The sequence below is a fragment of the Chlamydotis macqueenii genome, chromosome 4 (assembly GCF_036417535.1).
Source record: "Chlamydotis macqueenii isolate bChlMac1 chromosome 4, bChlMac1.mat, whole genome shotgun sequence".
NCBI classification, from domain to species: domain Eukaryota; kingdom Metazoa; phylum Chordata; class Aves; order Otidiformes; family Otididae; genus Chlamydotis; species Chlamydotis macqueenii.
In genome coordinates, this window is record NC_141559.1 from 15261794 (window position 1) to 15268041 (window position 6248).

The following is a 6248-nucleotide window of genomic DNA, read 5'->3' on the forward strand; positions in this document are numbered from 1 at the left end:
TGTTTATCTCATTTTTTCAAAACCAGTCAAGACATATATATGTACATATTTATGAAAGAGATGAAACTTGTTTGTTAGTCACAGAAATTCTGCTGTAAATACAGCTGTGGCCACTGAGAAGAATATAAATATAGAACAACATGAACATATAGGTTGTTTATAACAGGCATTTTTCTGTTTGTTTTATCCCTTCACTCTTGATTTAATCATGTAGCTTTTAAAACTTGTTGCCTACATGGTGTTCCAAGTTATAAAGAATAAACCCCTTAGGTTCTTGTCTAGCATGTTCATTTCACTGAATAAGCAGTAACACACAAAATTTGTTATGTCCCAACTAAAACTGATAACTGTAGTAGTGACAAGCTCTTTAACAATATTGATACTTCAATGGATACTGACAGGATTCAAGGCTAACACAGAACAGTGACTTTGCAAACTCCTCTAGATGTTTCTGTACATGGACTTTGTACAGGCACAGATGGCTCCTCTCTAACCGTTGATAACAGCTTAGATCAGCCTCCCTGTTTGCAGATTCACAAAACATTTCTTATGGCTGTGCAGCTATCTGGATAGCAAACTTTCATTTGCTGTTTTTTCTTCCTTATCTCTCTGTGACCCTCTGGAAGCAGTCCAGAGACGTCTTGAATTCCATGAGTTCCTGCAGTTCTGTGGCTCCCTGGCTGAAAATTGTTCTAGGCTCTAGGCCTAGTCACAGAACTGCTTTAAAAAGTTGTCAGAAATATTAAGTTATCTTGAAACTCCTTACTGTTTTATACATACACAGACACAATCACTTTTGTTTTCAGCATAAAATGTTAACTGAAGTTTATCAAAGTTCAGTTAATTCTTTAGCTACTCAAAATAGGAAAAGGAGAATCTATGAACGTTTTTCAGTTTATTTTCTCCTGGTTTTAATCTGCATTTAAAACTAATAGGTTTTAAGAAGGGCTTTTACATGTTTAAATAAGCTGAAATAAAATCCTGCTAACATAAATGAAAACACTTCATAATGCTCTAGCTACAGACTTGAGCTTTTGTGTTGAGAGTTGAGAGATTTAAACCACAATCTTCCCACAGATTTTGAAGTGACTCAGACAACAATAAAACTGCATACGGCTCTGAAAATCACACTCCATGCTTGCCCACCTAGCGTTGTTGGCCACAATAGCTATTCAGGGTAATTGTGCATATGTGTACTGTCTTCCAAAATAAATCTATGATTTTGTGGAATAAAAATGTCACAATGGGGAGTCATTCCAGGCTTACACCATCAAAACCATTACAGAGTAGCTGCACTATTCACTTTTCCCATGCAGTCCTGCAGCGGTGTCCATGCTTTGTCCATGTTTGTTGGCTTATCTGATTAAAAGCTCCCACTTGCTTGTATAAACTAGATTTTGAAAAGAAGAGGAATATTAATGGACATTCCCAATTGCTTTATGCTGACAACAAATACTGGCTCAAAGGCTAGGTAATTTAAAAACAGTGACATTCTGAAAAGGTGCTTCTCTCTTTGTCTCCACCATGATACACAGCGACACTATTTTTTTTCCTAGCATGTATCCATTATGTATCTCAGGTTGTATGTTCAGTAAGCAAAAGGTCACCTTGTACATACTACACTGACAATGTGATTTGAGCAAAAGTCTTTGCTTAAAGCTAAAAATATTATCTCACATTATAAAAACTCCAGGTATTTCCACAGTGTATAATTTCAGTATATGAATTATGGGGTTTTTTTAAATGTTAACAGAAAAATAGGAGGCTATCTCAACGTAGAAGCTGCAGAAAGCAACAGGTATGTCTTATGACACAAACTCTGGACAGTGATGCTAAAATTAGAGGCTGATAAAGACCTAGAAAGTAATTTGGAACATAGTTAGAATACCTGAACATAAGAACTACTCACATTAAGACAGACTAATGCATGCAGCCTAACTACATTGGAGCATTTGGAGCAAATGCTTAGGATAAAGCCAATAAGAATAAGCAAAGAGACAGTGATATGCACTTGTTAATCCTCTGAGCTAGTCTTCCATCTTGTTCAAAACAAGCTGGAAATTCAGGTGACCCTTGCAGCAGTGTACTAAAGCATTCTAAATAGTTCACCAATGTTGCCCCGTTCAGATGATAAGTCAGGATGTGATGTGCCAGTACAAACAGAGTAATCGCATACTGGATTTGGAAATCAATTCAGAAAGCTAGTGTGCCAAGGCCAAAGGGAACCCACCAAGATAAACCTGACTATTCAAGGTCAAAACACAGGAAAATAATGACTATGTTATTCAGGCCAAGTGCTGGAATGAGATGGGCTGGTCTGGGGATGTATTTAGCTGAATGCTGTTTTCCTGTTGGTTTGCATCTTGTTGTTATTTGACATAGAGTCCAAAGAAATGCAAGATCTGACTGAGGTTTGTTTTTCTCATAGCTGAGGCACAGTCTCAGAACAAAATCCAAAAAGGAGGACCCTGTGGATTCCAAGATGTTTCATAATTTTGTGCTTCAGACTTTCCCTAATACATAACTGATAGGCATACCTACAGAGATATTTTCAAGGTCTTTGTACTTTGTGCATTCCATTTCTGCATAAAACTTAATAGGAATATAATTGCCTTGAGACCTCTATGCTTTCTCAAATCTAGCTGCACTTGCCCCATCGATGCAAAAGTTATTCAGGTTGGGAGAAAGATACGTGCAGAGACACTGTGATCATAATGATTTTGTTTCCTTTAGGACAAAGAGTAAAGAGAAAATTTATTAGTAATTCCTAAGAAGTTCAGGGACTCCTCAGCTTTCCAAAATGTTTAATGATAAAGGAAAAATATCTTATGTATTAATGCAACAGGCCTAACCTTCACCTTCTCTGTAATGGGCCTTGTCACAAAATAATCACAGCTGACATGAGGACAGTGGTTCAGCCTAAAACCAGAATTCTACCATTGTTGTAAAACCAAAAAAAAAGCTTTTCTTCTCAGACTGTGCCTTTAGCTTAGTAACTACAAGGAGAGGAGAGATTTATTATTGTTGAAGCAGGAGGCATCAAAATTCAAGCAAGTAGCTGCTCATCTGAGGAATACTCACACTGTATGCATCAAATTGATTCCTCTGTTGTACTCAAATCATAACAGTCACTTAGACAATGGATCTACAGATAACAGAGAGGGTAAGTACATGCTGTAAGTGGTATACAGGGGTGCTGATAGTGCCTTTGCAGCAGGCTAAGTGTCACCATCAGTGACATGCTTACTGTATTTGAGAGAAATAGCTACTTAGCATGACCTTAAACTCTAATTTGAAAAACAAAAAATGCAGTCTGGAACACATCTCTAGAAAGCTGACAATCCTAGTCGTCTTTTAGGCATATAGGTATCTTTTCCATATGTTATTGATTAGATTATATTGATCTGCAATCTGGATGAGCTGCTGTGGGAGCTTTTTCAGTCTGACAGCAAAATCATGATAACTTTAATCACAGTTACTACCTTTACTAGTAGCCAGAGTAGGAAGATTAAGTATCAGCTGGAAGTAGAGGCTAGCATTTACCAAAGCCTGTGGCTGCCCATCGTCTTCAATTTGTGAGACCTGGAAGAGGAAAGAGATTTTAGAATGTTTCTAGTCTTTTTCCTTATGAAGACAACCTTGAAAATATGGCATGATTAAAAAAAAAAAATCACTGAGGTGGCAGACTGGTCACAGATTTTTCTGGGAGTTAACAGGTTATTTGCAGTTCTCTGTCAGAAACTTAGTTCTGGAAAGAAAAACATAGCGATATGCTATGAGATTGCAGGGAAGACAATCTGTGATGCTGTCAACCAGCACATGAGGCTACAGCAAGCTCCCTAATAGGTAGCAGGAAGGAGCATCTCAGTAACACAAGATGCAGTTTGGCCAGGCAGAGCAGACAGCACTGATAGCAACGACCTGGCTGACCTAAGCAGTATAGGCCAAACATTCAAAGGACCTGAAATTACATTATGCATGGTATTACGGTATTACCAATTACAAAATTTTCTTGTTCCAAACAGCATTACAGGATAGGAAAGCTGGATTTTCTCTTACTATGGAAAAAGAATTAAGGTTTCAAACCTGATTTATGCAGCAGTGTTGGCAAGTTTTGTCAACATTGCACCTTTGGAAGATTTAGGATGAAAATGAAATGTGCTTCTTTCTGGCAATAGGGAAAATACTTCCAATTCTGAGCTTTTATTCTGAAACCAGGTATAAACAGACACATTAAGAACAGCTCATAGTTTGTGCTATGCAAGCTTCTTTTTACAGACAGATATCTTTCTTCTGTGTCAGTACAACTCTTCCCTGTGGGCACTCTGACCAACTCCACGTTGCTGCTCATGCCACTACAGGCTGCTCACAGCTGAAACTCAGCTGTAGTTTTCCCTCTAACCTGGCACATCTGTAGCCTCTAAATGTATATTGACCGGCTGTCCTGCTCTGAGGGTCCCTCTTGCCATCAGTCTCCTTGCTGTCACTGTATCTTTGCTTGCCTGATTGCTTCTACAAAAGGTGGTCTTTAATTGTGGTGGCAGCTAATTGTTGGGAATTTGATAGCCAAACACTGAGATGCCAAAACAAAATAGACATGTTTGAAAATTTAGGCTCTCCATCTTAATCCTGTGACAATATCCTGGCATCAGTGTAATACTGAAGAGTTGCTGAAAGCCCTAGACCTTTGTTACTGGCCATGCTTTGTTGTCTCTTGGATTCCTTTAAAGTGCTGTTCATAGTTTTCTGCCATTCACTCTTGATAAAGTATTTTTCCCATCAGCAAGGCAACCCTAGGCGTACTCCTGCCTGTCTTAGAAGCCAAGTTACACAGCAGCATGGAGCTGAAGCAACTCCACTAGGAACTGCCTGACGTGACTCAGAGGCAGGAGCACGAGCTGAGTGGTACTACCAATGTTAAATCAAAACTACCTGTAGAGGCAGCACTGAAGAGGTTTGGGGCCTGTTTCAAAACAGTTGTGGTCAAATGGCAGAGAAAGGGTATAGCAGAGAAATTAGCTTCTCACATCTAAAGTAGCAGCTGAAGATAAGTACCAGAACATGCTGTGGAACTGGAAGTACAGAAGGTAGAGGAATGCATATATGTTGTGGACACTATCAACTATAAATCTTAATTGTCTGAAGCGTTTAATAATCTAGTATTCAGCAGAATACGTAGGCAGCTTCTCTTCACCTTTCACTGCTGTTAGCTCAGGCTCTGGCTTGTTTGGAGAAATGTCATTTGAAAATATTATGTATGCCAGCAATTATGCCAAACTGCTCTGTTAGTAGAGTGGATCAAGTAGTCAAAACGATGCAGCATTTACGAAGTGCTTAGTTTCTCATTTGCTTAGTACAGCGTATGAATAAACATCAAGCCGTGGTCTACACTGAAGAAAAACTTTCCCACAAATTCTTAACACTTCTAACCCATATTTGTGAAAGAGATTTAAAAATCGTTGGTGGTGTGTAGTTTCAGCTCTGGGGACACATTGCACTTGCAAAGTGTTTATCGAGTTAGCAGACCCTTCTTCACTCTATTTGTTTCCATTTCAGGATACTAAATGTCTCTCAGGCTTTGCTAACAAAAGGGCTTCCTTTCAACAGCGCTGTGGGAAAAACACAACTACATTTGAATATTGTCTGTATGACAGCTTCCTCAGGCTCTACAGCTGACAGCTATACTGATTAAGAGTTACGGGTTCAAAAAATCTCCCAGTAGGCAAGGCCCTGCTGACTTTAATAGAAGTTACTCACATGATGACTACAAAATCAACGGTTGTTTTTCCCATATAAAGACTTGTTTGAGAAAACAGGTCTTCAGGAAGACTTGTTTAAATACAAACCAAGTATTGGGTTTTTTTTTTAAGAAGCAGCTACTTAATTCATACTAGTACAAAGTAAAAATCATTCCTTCAAGGATTTTTTTTTTTCCTTTGGTCACTAGAACATTAGGTAGATTAGCAAAACAAAAGCGTTCATACCTCAAGGTCCTTTCTGCTTGCTGTAGCTTTTAAACAAACCCATTTCTGAGTTTTCCCTTTGCACCTTTTTCCCTAGACTGATAGCCAATGTTTATTGTCTGCAGTTTTGTAATTTCCACTTCTTGGAAGATATGTAAATTGAGAAAACTTTATTATCTTGGAGCTTTGTGTTTCCCTGAAAAAAAGCAAAAAGTTTACTGTTAAGGTTATGTGTGAAAAGTCACCTTCTCATATGCAAAGAGCTCAGCCTTCTGTCTTTGTTTT